We start from the raw sequence: 17725 nt of genomic DNA on the forward strand, positions 1-17725 counted from the left end.
ATATTTGGTTAAGTTAATGCAGGCCTGTCAAGTTGATATAATCCTCGATGTGTGGTGAAACCATTTTGCATTCGATAAGATTTGTAAAGAAATAGATGGATAGGATGTCCGTGGCAACTAAGAGGATTTTTCTTCCCTGTTTATACGGTAACAACGCTGTAAAATTGCCAGGGAGCTAGTAGGTAAATGGTGTTCTGATAACTGAATTTGCAGGCAATCCGTATTATAAGGTGTCATAATAGATGTACAAATTCAACATTTTCAGGTTTGCAGTCGAAATATACATAATTACTGTTTTACCATTCAGCGTGTGTCAGTTGTGCAAAAATTGTCTAAACTGATGTTTAGATTGTTGCGAAGATATGATGGTAATGTTCAAGTGGAAATCATTGGCTGAACTAGCATTATGAAGGCAAAGGCATATATTGTTGTTTCATAATTCCCATTAATTTTCTTCTATTTGTATGTGATGAACTCTACAAGGGATTGCACCTCAATGTTACAGCTCTAGTTATATGTTAAATTAAAAGATCTTATAAGCTGAATTTTCTTTTATTATTTATTTGCGTAATTTTGAAATACTTTTGCTTTGTATATTACCCTATTTTTAGTATTTATGTGCTGTTCTCTAACCATCAGGTAATAAATAAAATCGTCACTTTATTAGTTAATAGGAATTAAATAACCCAACAAAATCACATTTGCATGGATCGGTCAATTGAACTTGAACCTTAACTAATGGTTTAAATGAAGAGAATGGATTGATTGGTTTAAAATTTGGGAATGTCCTTATCTTCTACTGTGGAACAAAGAATGTATTAAAATATCAGAAAACAGAGTAATATTATGGTTTTTAGAAGACGTCAAAGTTTAAAAAGAAAAAGTATCTCCAAAATCATCAGAATGCAACGTGAAGAAATATACAAGGTCTAATTATTTACATTGACATTGTTTTCACATTTAAGTATCATATCAAACAAGTAAAGCTCAGTGCATATTATCTTCTACTACACCGGATATCACATTCTCAGCAACAGATTTTGGACCCCCACATGACCTCGAGACCGATTCGAAGAGTTTCTCGATCTCCGGTGCACACCTTGTAAAAGATCGGCTCCAGAAGTTATACCCAGGGTTCTATTTTGAAGAGAATAATAAAAAATTAAGAACTGTCAAACAAAGCAATCTGTGCATTACAATACTTTCTAATAATATTTAATTAATTAATAACGACAAGGTTACCTTGATGAGCTCAACAAAAGTAATCAAAAGACCCCATTGATGAGGCCTATTAACGATAAGTCGTTCCAATAGGACTCTTGTGATTTGCTCTTGAACCATTTCCTGCTCAAATTAGAATAATCATGTCAAACATGGATGTTCAAATTGATAGGTATCAGAAACAGTAATGCTATTTAGCACTATTAGTGTTACAACACTAGTCTAGTCTAGGTGGCACTAAGTGTCATTAAATAATAAGTACAATTAAATGAATCACATAATTCACTTTTAATTGAACCTATTACGTAATGCAAAATAGGTTGGTGCTAGATAAATTATTCAATCAGAAATGATAACTAAAATTATGTTCCGTTGATTTTTCCTGAGAGAGTATCTATGTATCCCTAAAAAAATGCAGGGAAATCGGGAGAATAAAAGAAGCAATATTGATTAACATAGAATTAATTGAAAAGACGGAGATGTCATACACACCTGGTCAGTCTCAGCAAAAAGATAGAGAAGGACGAAAGAGAAGTAATGTGTGTGGTTGTTCGTAGTTGGTTAGCCACAGCATTCAAAAAGAGGTAACAGCCCTCGGTGTCCAGATCCATTATCATAGTCTGGAATATGTCCAAAGCAGCACTCTCCAAGAAAGTGGTCAAACTGGCTATAGATTGTGGATGTTGGGGTGGTCTTGCCTGCAGATGTTGAATAGCCTACAGAAAATTTCCCCGAGGGTTGATTTGAAAAAAAAAAAAAGCATATAGAAAAGCATAAACATCATGCAGGTTAAAAAGAAGACTAGGATAGTACACAATATATATCGTCTTCCTGCAGCTTACATATTTTTTAATTTATGTGGGCAGTTTACGGACCGATGGGAAGAAATTTGAAAATACCTGCATCCCAACATATAGGACAAGGGAGTTGATGAGAGGAACATTGTAACGAGTCCCAGCACGAGCTGCATTGCTTGGAGAAAGCAGAAGCTTCTGCTTCAACTCAGACAGAAATAAGGAGCCATGTTGCCTTGTCTATGGGATAAATTGACAGGAGAAAAGATTTTGAGAACAGAACAAAACTAAACGTGTAAAACTAGAACAAAATCTGCTTTGTGACCAACTATATTTTCTCTCCGATAATTCAAAATTGTGTTTGTGTTTTCATTCAGATTTACCTTCAGGTACTCATCCACGTCACCCTCGATCTGCTTTGCTTTAAGAGCTGCATCAACCTCAGAAAGAATTCGTGGTGCTTGCCTTATCTCAGCCAGCAGATCAATCTAAATATAATGTATCAGAATAGATGGCTAAGCAGATTATGATCAAATATAAGATTGTGAAAACACCCTTAAGTTAGGAGTAGAAGGATCAGGTAGCCTCATATTGCGAGGAAATGCACTAAGGATTATACTTCGCATCTGTATGCAACTAGGAGGAATAACATCGCAGAAACTGAAATGATAGTCACAAAGAAATTCTGGAAAATCATGGAGAAGCACCATTAGTACCCTGACCGTTCCTCTGTAGAGAAACTGGACCTAAGTGCAGACACATAATTAAAAAGGAAAAATCAAACATGTAGTGATTTTCCAGCAATAATAAGAAAAAAAAGTTAGTATTCATAATATAGAGGCACACCGACTCTCCAAGTTCTCCATTCCTCAAAAATGGCTCCATGAACTGAAACAAGTCTACCAACAGTAGTTGAAAATAGGGCCACCCCTTCTGTGCATTTGCTGTGAGTAATTTTGGCATGAAACTTCTATATGACTAATCAACTCAAGCCACGCAAAACTGAAATCAACTTGCCAAGTCAGTTCAACCTACCAAAACATATCACCACCAAGCATTGGTTGCTGAAGATCAAAATTATAAATGAATGTCACAATCGTTTTTCAATAATTTGTACATAATTTGCAAAACAACTCATACCTTTACAGATAACTCTTGATATTAACAACCTAGTTTGAACCAATGTTCCATAGAAAAGAACTTTTTGCCACGTACAAACATGTACAAGTTGGTGCCATGACACCATTGCATACCTATAGCCATACCTTGACGAAGATCACATTTTTCCACACTTGAATATACACTAAACTTTAAACAGAAGAAGCACAAACAGAAGAAGCACCCATTGTAAAAAAAACACCAGCTTCTTAACTAATCACATTAAGAGCCTACTCAATGAAAAAATATAACAGTTTATCTTGACATACTGGCGATGAACCTATGATTACCTGAATCCTGGAAATTTGAGAGGCTGAATAGCATGAAAGACATTTGCTAGAGCAGTCAAAACCTAGAAGATAACAAGTTAATGCTAAAGTTAATTCACAATCATCAGAAGCTTTGAAATGAATGCCACACAGCAAACCTGAAAATTAGCGCCACCAGAAACGGGGTCCAAGGAACACAAATCCAGTATCCAGTTAATGAATAACCTAAAATACGGCCTGGGATTGAAGGATGCCCTCTTCTCGTCAGAATCTTTCTGAATGAACTTCACAATCATCAAAAGAACCTGTAGAATCAAATTATAAAGTATATTAGAATCCCCAGACAAGCCACAGAAACTTTGAAACTTTCAGGTGGGATTCATACCTTAGGCAGAAGCGAGAGTTTGCCAGATCCCTCATTTTTATAGGAAAACTGGAAAATTAGCAGGAAGAGAAGTCAACACAATGAGAATAGTACAGGAAGTCAAGCTAATGGGAACAGAAGGAAAAGCCAATAGAACGAGAACTGAGTGGGAGGAAAATTACCACCATTAATTTTGAAAATTGACAAGAAAAAGGAAGAAACCCGAAACCAAATAGCCCAAGGATGTGATGCCTACCTTCAGAATTGAGAAGACTAATTTGGCATATATATCAATGGCAAAGAATGATAGAGGTTGTCCTTGATGAGCCTGAGAAAGGCCAGAATTAAGCACCTCAGAAGATAAGCAATGTGAAACCGAAATTTCCTGAAAAGAAGCACATTGAATATTAAACTCTAGACATCCTACCATAGATGTTATGTATGATAAGAATAGGAATTTGACCATGAGCAGGTGAAAAAAGCGATATGATGCATCATCTCCTTTAAGAAGGCCTCTCTGCTGTAAGTGTAAGACATAATGAACGCATGCTGAATCATTTGCTCCAGGCAGTTCACATATTTGGTACCATTCAACAAAGAGCGCATAAACCTATATGAATAGAAAATTAACAAATGAACAATTTATGAAGTCCACTGCATTCTCCAAGGAATAGCAAGTCTAAGATTTCCCCACCCAATGAAAGATAAACATGTAGGAAATTAAGTAACAGGTAGTAACAAAAGGAAGACATATGCATCAGATATTAAATGATAGGAATTGTGAATACATTGGCATATGAAACTATTAGATGTTACTAGGAAGATTTCAGACATTTTTAAGTTACTATTTCTAAGTCAACTTTCAACTTTTTGTAGTAAAGAAAAAAAAATGAAGACCTGTTAATACTTGGAAATTTCTTGTCCAATAAATGAATTATGAGAGCTGCAAAGCAGCTATTTGAACAGTTATAATTCATGAACAAGATCATTTACCAGAACTTCATTCAGGTGATCTTTGTGACTTGAAATTGAGTTAAAAATTAGTTTGGTGTAGTTTTTAGCTTGATACTGGACAAAGTCAATGTAGTAGAATTCAGCAGTTGGTGATGTGCATAGTGTACCACTATTTTTGCTCTCTAGCGATACTTGGCATGAAAAACAGATACATTCCAGTAGTAAATATGTTTATACAGTGTGTAGCAACTGAAGTGGCATATCCATGGATGACAGAATTAGTGACTGCAAAAAACGAACAACTAAGAAAGTGATAATAAAGAGAAGAAAGAACAATACTAAGAAGGAACATAAAAAATTCATGTATAGCTGAATTTCCAGAATTCTTTAACTACTATTTTCCAGTCCTTTCTAGTAAAACTTATTCAAGAATTCTCTCAATCCTATCCCCTTCTCTTCTTAAATCTTCTCGATTCTCATACAGGCATACAGATAGTGATTGATAGTTTAGCGTATACTGTGTCAAGATCCGAAATTATGTGGAGGTAACTACAGTAGCCTTGGGTGGATAATATTCAACAAACTGATAATACTACACACAAATATGCAAATGTGGGGTATGTAAGGGGGGAGGGGTGCGTTGGCATCATGTGAAGCCTATTTAAGCATGTAACATTTAAGTAAAAAATCGAATCAGTACCTGCTCTTTAAAAGCAGCAGGGTCTGGTTCCACCAATTCTGCTGAAATGAAATCTTCCCTGCTCACTCCAGAAACCCCCGTGCCCTGTTCCAGAAAATTGAAACATGTGTAGTCCTAGAAACTTAATTTCAGACCTAATAGAGAGCCAAAAAATGGAAAACAAAAAAAAAAGCCACACCTCTTTGTCCCTAGACGATATGGCATTTTCATCCTTCCCAACAGAAAGGTCAAACAAAGCATTAGTAGCAGGATTCTTAGCAATCTCAACCAGCCGTTGCAATGACTCAGGATATCCAGGTCTTGCCGCAAGCTGAAAATATGAAAATAATCAAAGCCTCATAGAATATGTGAATATGCTGTATGGGAGACAAAATTGAGGAAGATAGTGCCTTTGCCAGAGCATCAACAAGATTGTGTAGTTCCGATATGACTTTTGTATCATCAATAACCAAGGTTTCGATCAGAGAATTGGCAAATTCTGTAGCAGCCTCTGTACATTATACATGGAATGAAGTTTAATAATTTTTCTTTATGCCAATAGAAAATTTAGCATCTGGGATACATACTGTTCCTTCCAGCATCAAGGAGTTTTGCCATACGGACATTATACTCTGCAAGGTTTAACAATTCACTACGAATAAGACCAACAGTAATATCTTTCTTAAATTTCTGGTCCTCATCAGCGTAGATCACCTGCCAACAAAAAGTCATCAGAAAAATCCTTCTTTTGAGTCCCAAGACAACATGATCCTCCAAATAAGCAGAGAAAAATGCAAAACTTAATTATATTAGACTTTTGAATTTGAACTTGTAAATTGCAGCATTTGGGTATTGTTGGTAGAGATTCAGGATAATTTCCTTTTTTTTTAAAGATCAAGACTAGCTCTTAATTAGAATACCAGGGTATAGTAGCAAGGGATACACACATAGTTACAAATTGAATGTCTTCATTTCCTTTCCATGTCTCTCACAATAATGTATTACCTTTAGATTAGTTTATCAAAAGTCACCTTTAATAGGTTAAATCCAGAATGGGGCATTTTAGCATTTCTTGAAGGAAACATAAGGCCCACAATATGTTTGAGCTACAAATGCGAGAATAAGTACACAAAGTATGTCACTCAGATGTCTTAGATTCCTATCTAGATAACCTTACCCCAACGAAGGATGAAAATCTCAGACAGAGTAATTACTAATTATTAAGTAGGTTTCATTAAAAAGAGCCAACAGCATCACTGAAATTGAATTTATTTTTCAAGTTAAAATACCAGAGAGGATTTTTCTTGTCTTATAAAATTATTGTGGTAAGAGGGTTATCAGAAAGACTGAAAACCACAGTACCAATCTCAAGAAAAATGACAAGAAATCTTAAAACAATCACATCTAAAGATAGTGTTGAATAAGTTTAACCAATCTACAATCTGCCATCAATTTGACTTATGTGCAAACAATGACTTCAGTTTGTTTCTAAGTTATCATATTTTGCAGAAATATTAGACTCTGTAGAACAAAGGTAGCAAGTTAATTGGTCATACCGTGTTAGTCCGCTCCTCAACAACAAGTTTGCTAACATCAGGGATCGTTGCCAGGATGGCAAGAAGTGCATCACATGCGCATTGTTTGAACCATTTTCATACAAACCTTTGAAAGCCTATAGCAGAATAGGAATCCAAATTAAGGAGGTGATTCTAGAATGTGAAACCAATAATTCATACAATGTCATCATACCTTCTGAGCCACAGCCAAGGCAGCCTCATCTCGGTTTATGCATCTAAGTATGACTGCTGGAACTTCAGCTATGACTTCCTGCAGGATTACGTGTTCGGGGTATGTTTCTTTATAAGATCCTTATCATACATCCAAAGGAAATTTCAACTGTATACTACGCAATAGACTTGTCAGGGAAAAGAATACGCATGGAATTAATTGGGAAAAAAAAAAAAAAACTTACCTTGATTTTTGCTTTCTTAGCATCAATTTTTGCTTCCTCAGCATCACAAGTCAATAGATTTTCAAGCTGAAACAAGTTTACAACAGAACCTTGCCACACAAACCAAGAAAAATGGAAAATATGGTGTTTCTACACGAGTATATGGACAGTTCCTATTCAACACGAGGAAACTATTGGCTCCATTTGTGGCTCCGTACATAATTCCAACGATATATGATGATGAAAATAAATTATAGTTAAAACCTTCTCTGAAATAGTCTGGTACTTATCCAGTGCATCTCCTGTGGTAAATAATGGTTCTGAGATGTTACTGACAAGGTGCTCAGAAGCCAAAATTGGATTTGGAGGCTGTGCAGAAGTTCCTGATTCCTGTAACAAATGAAATACCTTATTATTGACTATATGTGAACCTCCATAACATTAATACGAGCTTTTGCAAACAAAATTTCACTAACCTTTACAGAATCAGAAGTTTCCCCAGCATGCGGTTGAGGAGTTACGATGGGGGAATATGAAGTGACAGTATCATGATCGAGATTTTGAAGACTAAAGACATTACCCATTGTGACATGAGTTGAAGAAACGGTGAAAAATGACCCAAAAACATGAAGAAACAATACAATTCAGTTATTTTATGGAAGATGAAATATCAAGGAGAAAGAAAAAAGAAACAGAAATCCACTACACCTAGTAAGCTGGGCCGCACCAGTATCTATCTTCTCAGAGCCAATATCCAAAGTCTGAGGAACAACACCAAGTCCTGAGTTTAGGGGGCCAGATGAATACATGTCAGAGTTTATTTCTCCATACACTAATGCAAAATGCCGATACAAACCACTGCTGCTAGATGAAGTGGAGGGACTGGCAGGCACAGCAATTGAACTCTGGCTTGACTGGTTCTGCCAAGGCAACCGGACAAAGTCCTAACAACGAAAATGCAGTCAGATATAATGAAGCCATATTAATCAACTTTATATCATGTCTCCAGAGGACACACTTCAAAGAGATCTACCTCATAAATTCGCTGCTGCAACTGTGAGAGGCAGCCAGGTAAAGGATGAAGAGCTTCTGATAGAGCACCCATTTGACCTTGTGCATACAGGCTAGCGTCAGAAAGTGTGGAACCAACTCCCTCTCTATGCTTTCTCCTAATAGAAAGATGTTGGGCTATTTCTCCATCTATCGTTTGAATTGCCTGTAAATGGGATCACCACATAACAGGGAAGAAAAAGCAAGCGAGTTCCAACTCCATCTTAACTGTATTTCATCACATCCTTCCTAAATATATTTCTGAAGGGAAAATTCCAGAGACCTCTTTGAAGTTTTTAATGAAGCGCGATTCCCTTTTAAAGGCCTTTTCTTTAGGGTAAAAAAATTGCGAAGGACCAAAAATACCCTGTATCAACTTACATTATGAAGTTTCTTTTCCCCCTTTCTTGTATAAATCTTTTAGGATTCTAAGACTAAAGTCACATATCTGATATCTTGCATTAACAATCTCATGGTATTAAATGCCAATTACATTCATAAATATTAAATAATATTAATTATTTTCTGATTAACAATACATTTTGAATCATCGTGAACTAATTGATTTCATCATAGGATTTGGTGGACTAGGTTAATCACATATAGGAAAGTTATATAAATGAAGATATTAATTAATAAATAAATGCAAATTTATTTATCAATCAAAAATTCTACAAATCATTTGGTTTCAAAATTTGGATAAATCCTAAATTATTATTATCAAAAAAATTCTATCAAGTTTGAAAGGCTTTTAAATAGTCCAATCCTTAACGAAATTAATTTTTAAAATTTAGCTAAAATTATTTTATCAAGTTTAAAAGATGTTATAGTTTAATCTATATATAAATACAAATTTTCAATTACATGTAGAAAAAGCTTGGGATATTAATCATTCCTAAAAAGTGTACAGAGGGGGTAAAAGGCATTAAAACAGAACTAAGCATATAAGGGTTATATAGGCATAGCAAAACAAATTCCTGAAAAGAAGTATTAAAAAGGGTAAAAGGGGTTACACTCAATCTATTATCAATCAATCTCTTCCATAATTTTATTTTATCTCATGATCTAAACTCTGTAATTTTTACAACCTTGAATATCTTTATTATATGAATGCAGTCATTTTGCTAGAAAAAAGAGAATTCAAAATGTAACAATTGAATGCCCTCAAACTTAGATACATGAGGTACAAGTTTCCATGGAATTCTAAAAACAAAGCTTTGAGAAGATAAAGACACCATAAAACTAGCTATAATAGGCCAACCAATGAACATGATTAAAATTTGTTTAGCCCATGTTTGATCCCCATTAAATTAAATTACATTACATTTCATTTTTCTCTCTCCTATTTTCAACCACACAATCTTCCATAAAATAATATTACACGTAAATCGAAAATTTTTCCTTCTTTTTCAACCACTCATTTTTCTAAAAAATACTATTCCCCCCATTTTCATCTTTAGGTAATGGGGATCAAACAGGGGCTTAATAACAGCACTTATTGCTTCTCTAATTCTGTTTGTAACTATTCAATATCACTTTTTCTACTGGTGCAGCTTGTCATTAAGTTCAATGCAAATGAAGCATAGTAAGTATTGCAATGATAAACACATAAAAACTGAGTCTGACCTTCTCCATAGAAACTTGTTCAATCGGCGCACAGCCAAGATCAAGATTGTCATTTGTCAAAAGTTGAACAGCCTGTTCAAGAAGTTCATTTGATGTACTCATACACTTAAGTGTAGTCCTAAGCTGACTCAATATTGAACCACGCAAAGGTTCCTAGCAAAAAATAAAAAAAATCACTAAGAACAATGAATAATTGGATCGTGTCAGTATATCATGAGCAAAGTTTGACATCAGAGACAATCCAAAGAATAACTCAAGATATATTTCTACCTTGCACGTCACATGTGCTAAACTTCCTGCCAACCTTGCGACCATCAAGTGTGCTGCATTGAGTATGAGACTCTCATCTGGGTCCACGGCATAGTCCTGCCAATGCAAGTGATGCAAGTGATGTAGGACAATTCTACTACGAATATGATAGGAGTTATTTAGAGTTGTAGTATAATTTTATTTCTTGTTTAGATTAGGACCTTTTATTCTTTAGGTTTTTTATTACTTATTCTCTAAGGTTTTAATTACTTATCTCCTTAATCTATTAGGATAAACAAAGGCTTTGTAATTATTTCAATGACCAATTCATTATAGTAATAAATATTCTCTAAAAGTTTTCGAGTTAACGGTAGTGGTAAGCATCCTCACGATGACGATCAAAGGATTGCAAAATTACCAGCCTTGGTCTAGAATCTGGAACGAAGGATGGATAGGTTTGAAGATGTTGCCAACAAAAATTTGTAGATTTTGATTGTCGTGAATGTTGGTTGCTCCAACGAGTCCTGAACACAGCAACACATGACTAAAGATTTTCCTTAAGTTCAAGCAAGGTTCCAATCCTCACGCGACGCATAATTTTTGGAGATTTAACCTCCTGATTAATAATTTTCTCTTCTTAAACAAATCTCAAAGACGAGTTCTTTCCGGAATGGAGGAGATTGATGTAGGACTATTCTACTACAAATAGGATAGGAGTTATTTACTTATTTGTAGGGTGGTATGATTTTATTTATTGTTTAGATTATGACTTTTTATTCTTTTAGGTTTTTGATTACTTATTCCTTTAGGTTTTAATTACTTATCTTCCTTAAACTATTAGGATTAGGAGATTATTTTGCCTCCATAAAAGAAGGCTTTGTAATTTTTTCAATGACTAATTCATTATAATAAAATTATTCTCTACAAATTTTCGAGTTGGTTCAATTTTATTCGTTTCAAAAACTTCAATTCCATTTCCGCACCAGCATGTTTCGTGAAAGAAATTCTTTTGCTGACAATTCTTAATGAGTATAGTTTGCTGGCAGTTAAGTTCACAACATAAAAAAATAAGAAAACTAGCTAAAAAGTCATGAAAAGAAACCTTCAAAACAAGCTCTTTTGTCTGAGCTGCTATTAAAACGCTGCGCTGCACAATACTAGACACTATATTTTTGATAGCTCTATCCATGGTCACTGGAAGCACACTGCAGCAAACAAACAAATGTAACAAATAGCACAAAGGCGAATTGTGATGGTTCATTTAGTATAAAAGACGGTTCAAATAATAGAATCAGACCTCTGTAAATGCAGGTGTAGGCCTTGACTACAAATCTTAGGATTGACAACAACTTGCTTCTCTATATTAGTTGTGGGTATGGAAAGCTGCAAATATCAAAAAAACTTATAATAGCTGGTCAATATTTGATCAAAACAACTCACATGCAAAAGTAAACTCACCTTATTAACTGAAAACTTTGATTGACCTTGTAAAACACCTTGAGCAGGAGGAAGCTTCTAATCAGTCGTCAATGTGCCAGATGCAAGGTAGAGAGGAGAGGAATACTGAAATCAGCAAATAATCAAGTTCGAGCGAAAAATTAAAAAGGACCTATTGAAGAACTGCTAACCTCAGATAATATATGTGAATGGCCAGTAGGATAAGGACTAGCAACATCAAGGCGTATATCAACTTGATTTGGTGTGGCTGTTATTCCAGATTTGGCCTCATTAACCATCTGAGGCCGGGAAGATCCAACGTTGTTGGAAAAATCAGGATTATCTACAACTTCTCGGATTCTATCCTTGAGAAGAGAAGTTGGTGTTACATCCTTTAGATCAACTCTAAGGTTCTTGAATAAGAGCTGAAAAATAAAAAGAAAATCAAGAGATTATTGAGAGATCTTACAGTTTGACATCTCCTCCCCCCAAGAATAATACCTCAATCTCGAACTTGATATTCATTTTCAAATTAGGCATGGCATAAATCTCTGTGAATAATCCAAGAATACCCATGGTCCAAGGATTAGGAGGTCGATATGCAACACTAGTTGAACATGAATCTAGAACCTGAAAGAGTATATAACATGAGCGCATTATGGTAGCATCACAGAGAGAAAATCAACCACAGGATAAGCATACCTTGGAGGTAAAAGGAACAACAGCAATCATTAATCCTTTTTCGTAAGCCTGCAAAAACATAGAAAATATGATGGACTCAGAAAGATAAGCTTATCATCGTGAAGGGTCTATATGTCAAGGCCATGAAGACAGCATAAAGAAGATTACTTCATGAACACTGCTTTGACAGTAAAGGAAAAATAGTAAAAAAAAAAAAAAAAGTGAAACCTCAACAATCAGAGCTTTGGGATCAATCTCCCGTGCCCTGAGAACTTGATTTTTGCCGATTGTCATCTTCCCAAGCCAGCTTCCTAAATTTTTCAGCAATGAACGTTCTTCTGAACTTGACTTTATGAGCTCTGATACTAAAAGAACCTGAAAAATTATGTGGACATGGAATACGAACATCAATCTATATTACCATCATGGAGAACAGAGTAATTTAGGGAATACATACCTTGCAGTTCTCATAACTGGCTTGAACTATCTCTTTGTTCAAAGGCTTCAAATTTACTTTATCAAGGAACTTCAAGTACAATTCATGAAAATTATACTCAATGCTTGCTCTGTCATTAATGGCATCAAAAATCAGGACAGCATCCAAATGAGTTGTTTTTTGTCAATCTTATTTCATTTGTTCAATTTCATCCAGCTTCATCAGTTTCGGGGTAAATGTAATGCTTGGCAAATTTTTTGCTAACCCAAACCAAGAGCAATAATAGTCCACTTTCAACAGAAATTGCAATTATACCAAACCATTTAAAAGAAGTGGGGGAGAGAAAATTCTAGCCTTTTCATCACCAAGTACTGAGCAAACCAGGGATAGTATTGTTCTTTCAGGAATTCAGAAAATTCTTTTGCTTTAGCTTCAAGATTGTCCGGAGATAAGTTGTTGAAAATAAATGATATCTTATCCTGATTTTCTGATGCTGGAGCCTGTTCAAGTGACATGAAGGTCATATCAAATATTCAGCCACTCCAGCGGAATAGATTACATAGCGCAGAATAGGGGAAAAAATCATATAAAGTGGGAAGAACATATATGATGGGCTATAAATAGTTGATGAATGGAAATAATCGCACTAAGTATTAGTTCGAAAAATGTAGACAGATTATAAAGGGCAAGTGATGAGGACATCTGCTTTGGGCTACTTTCAAGTTTTGCTTTGGGCTTGTATTATGTTTTGCAATAGGGCTAGTTTAGTATTTTGCTTTGGGCTTGCATTATATATGTAGGCTGGCCCAAGCTTTTTTATATTTTGTATTTTTATATATATTCAGCCCTTTGTGTAAGTGAGAGACAGGTTGGATGAATGAAATGATATATGAGTATTAAACACATTCTCTCCCTCCCTCTCTCTTCTGCTCCTCTTCTTCTCTCCTTCTTCTTCCTCTCTGGTTGTCTATCGTGCTCCTTCTGCTGGTTCCTTCAGTTTTCTTATTTTCTACTTCTATACTTGAGCTACATCAGCAAGTCATGAGACCCCTAGAATTTTGATATATCCTCACCAGCCTAAACCCTACCCTCCTATATAGACTTTAACTTCAAAAAAATAAAAACCTTGCAGTTAATGAAAAGAATGGCATTTAAAGTCTTCAATACTCCAAATACCACGTCATTATGAGCGGGCACAGAAAGTTCAGTTCATTTTCATAGCATTTAAGTTGAATAGACTATACAAAAAGATAACACATAACACAGCAATGTTCAACACATCAGATTACCCTGATGGTTGACCTGTAAAAGAAAGGAAAATCCTGAGCAGACGCAACCGGAACAATGAGGATAAATACAAAACAGCAGATATTAGTTAGATGAAATACTCAATCTCAAAAGCTGGATTATTTTTCGAATGTTTTGAAAACCAGCCTGGGCATTGAACTAAAAAGGTAAAGGGTCAAGAGTTGAAAGGTTCAACCACAGTCAAACCAAAAGCAAAAAGTAAATTATTTATAAAGATTTGATTGGTTTTATTGACATAAAAATACAAATCACATCAGTAAACTAACAATAAAATTCTATACAATCAAGACTATATAAATTTTTTAACATATATTTAATTTATACATTTTTAACTCACATAATACTTCAAAGAACTGAAAAAAGATAGAATTTCTAATATTTCATTTATGATATTTGTGCCTTCATCATCAATAGCCCTGTTTCAATAAAAACTATAAACACTCGCACACCACAAAACTCTCTCCTCTGTCTCACCAATTGTCTGAAAGTATATAAGTACAAACTATATTCACATTTGATGATAACGAAAACACCCCAACCCCTTTCCGTGCTCCACAGTTGGTTAGCAATTTTTTTTATTTTGTGCACACATATCTCTTCTTCACTGTTTCACCTCTTTTTTCTATTTAATTTCTGCATGTACCAACAAAGAAAGAATAGTAAGCACCAGTAAGCACATAGCCAAATCCAAATCTACAGCTTCAAGGATGTGGTGGCTGCATCTTCTATCACAAAGCCCATATGTAGCTCGAACAGCAAAGATGGAAAACAAGGTGGGTGAAGGAAATTTTCATTTTTTTTTTGTTTAAAGATCGGAACCATAAAAATTGGAAAAACCATTACTGGTTCACCAGTTCACGGTTTAACCAGCCAGCTTGATCTTTCTTCTACTGGTTTTCTTGTACACTTTTTTTCACATATAACTAGTTTCAGGTCCGGTTCCCAGTTTTTATGGACCGTCGGCTACTCAAGTCCGGTTTTAAGAACATCGTATTTTTTAAACTTGAGTGACTAGAAAGAAACCAAGACGTCCCTAAACCAGATCTACACCATTTTCATGCAATATTCACAAAGACAAGTTCAATGACTCTAGCATACTCAACACAACCTAGCTAGTCTCTCTCCTGGTCCATAGCTTTCCATCTACCTACTTCGTTCTGAAATATGGCATTCAGTTGGGATGACATAAAAGTAATCTTAATTAGAAGACAATGTTAAATATTTGTTCAAAATCAATGGAATGATAATAGATTAATTGTTGGACTCAATTGTGGAATTGGTATAATCAAAAGAAATTGAAAAATGAAAAATTTCGATTTTTGCCTATGCGTACGCATAGGCTTATTTTTGTGAGTATGCGAGATGTGCTTTGGCAAAATCAGAATTGATTTTACTTTTACTATACGTACGCACGGTTTATACTATGTGTACGCATAGTGTTAAAAAATAGTCGTTGGCTGATTTTTCAATTTGAAACTTGGGAGCCGTTTTGGATTAAAAGTTGCCACTTTTCATCTTGTTTTGGCACCATTTCGTGATGTATTGATTGAGGCCTATAAATAGGTGATGAATGATCAATACAAACATATTACAAACAAGAAGTACATACATTGTTCCACAATTAATCAAATCCATGCTATAACTCATATTCATTTCTTCTTTATTGTGTTCATCAAGTTTTGGCGGAAAATTTCTCGTCCTTTGTTATTTCTGCATCAAGGCTTGTTAAAATCCTTCAAACCATTTCTCATAATACCCTTAAGCATCTGGAGATGGGGCAAATATAGTTTGAGGACAACGATCCCGTGTTCAAGCCTCAAATTCATTCTTGACGTATTTCGTGATTTCTATTCATTTTATTTCCATAATTTTGTTGTTGTTTCTTCTCCAACCCCTTATTTTTCAACAATCTCAAACTATATTTTGCGATGGAGAATGATACAACTATGACAACCATCAAACTCATGAATCAAGATCTGGTTAGATTGGATCGTTTTGACTGGACTAACTTCACGCGATAGCAAGACAAGTTGAAATTCCTCCTAACGGAGTTGAAGATTTTTTATATTCTTGATCCAAATTTGGCACCTTTGTCGGAACCAACAAATGGATAATCCGAAGCAATCAAAACCGAGAGACAAAAACGCCAAGAAGATAAATTGATTTGCTATGGCCACATTTTAAATGCATTGTCGGATCGTGTGTATGATCCATACACCAATACAACTTCGGCGAAATAAATCTGGAAAGCATTGGAAAGTAAGTACAAAGCGGAAGAAGAAGGTACAAAGAAATTTTTGATTTTTAAGTATTTTGATTTTAATTTCTTAGAAAATATCTCTCTTCTTCCCTAAGTGCATGAGTTGCAAGTGATTGTCAACAAATTAAAGGCGGTAAAAATTGATATACCGGAGACCTTTCAAGTGGGGACTATAATCGCCAAACTTCCCGGAACTTGGAAATGATACCGGAAGAAAATCATGCATAGTTCCGAAAACTATTCTTTGGAACAATTGTAAAAGCATCTTCGAATCGAAGAGGAGTCGAGAATACGTGATATAACTGAAAATTCTCATGAGGGCTCTTCTAAAGCAAATATTGTGGAAAAAATAGAACCATCGGCAAAATTCAACAAAAAGAAACCTTCTAGGAACTTTAACAAGTCCAAGAAGAAGACAAAAGGAGTTTGTTTTGTGTGTGGAAAATCTGGTCACTATGCCAAGGATTGTAGGCACCGAAAACAAAACAACTTCGAGGCCAAAGTAAATCCCATCCAAGATAACAAAATTGTGGCCACCATAAGTGAAATAAACACAATCGAAGGAAATATTTCCGGGTGGTGGTATGATACTTGTGCTACGGTACATGTATCATATGATAAATCTTTGTTCAAAACTTATCAAGAAGTGGATGGAGAACAATAGATTCAAATGGATAACGAGATGCAGTCTAAAGTATTTGGAAAAGGAAGTATAGACATTATCTTCACTTCTGGAAAAACCGTTACTCTAACTAATGTACTACATGTTTCGGATATGAATAGGAACCTAGTTAGTGGCAATCTCTTGAGAAAACCGAGCATCAAATGTGTTTATGAGTCCGACAAACTTGTATTATCCCTTAATGAAAAATTTGTTGGAAAAGGCTATTCGTGTGAAGGAATGGTCAAATTATGTACCATTGACAATGAAATAAATAAAATTAATTTTGCTTATGTTGTGATTTATTTTCATTATGGCATGCTAGATTAGGTCATGTTGATAGAAATACAATGAAACATATGAAAAAATATGACTTGATCTCATATGATGAAAATGATGAACATAAATGCAAAATATGTGTAGAATCTAAAATGATTAAAAAATCATATCAAAGTGTTAAGAGAACCTCTAGTATTTTAGAATTAATTCATACTGATATATGTGAACTTAATAGTATGTTAACTAGAGGTGGAAATAAATATTTCATAACTTTTATAGATGACTTTTCTAGATATACTTACCTTTATTTGATAAAACATAAAAGTGAAGTTTTTGACATGTTTAAGA

General features: G+C 34.8%; 1 pseudogene; it reads right to left on the bottom strand.

Annotated features, from left to right (window-relative positions):
• Nucleotides 1-869: 869 nt before the first annotated feature.
• LOC111411542 overlaps nt 870-17725 on the bottom strand; it is a 31992-nt pseudogene continuing 15136 nt past the window's right edge.

This window comes from Olea europaea, chromosome 15 (genome assembly GCF_002742605.1).
Source record: "Olea europaea var. sylvestris chromosome 15, O_europaea_v1, whole genome shotgun sequence".
In the NCBI taxonomy this organism is placed as follows: Eukaryota; Viridiplantae; Streptophyta; class Magnoliopsida; order Lamiales; family Oleaceae; genus Olea; species Olea europaea.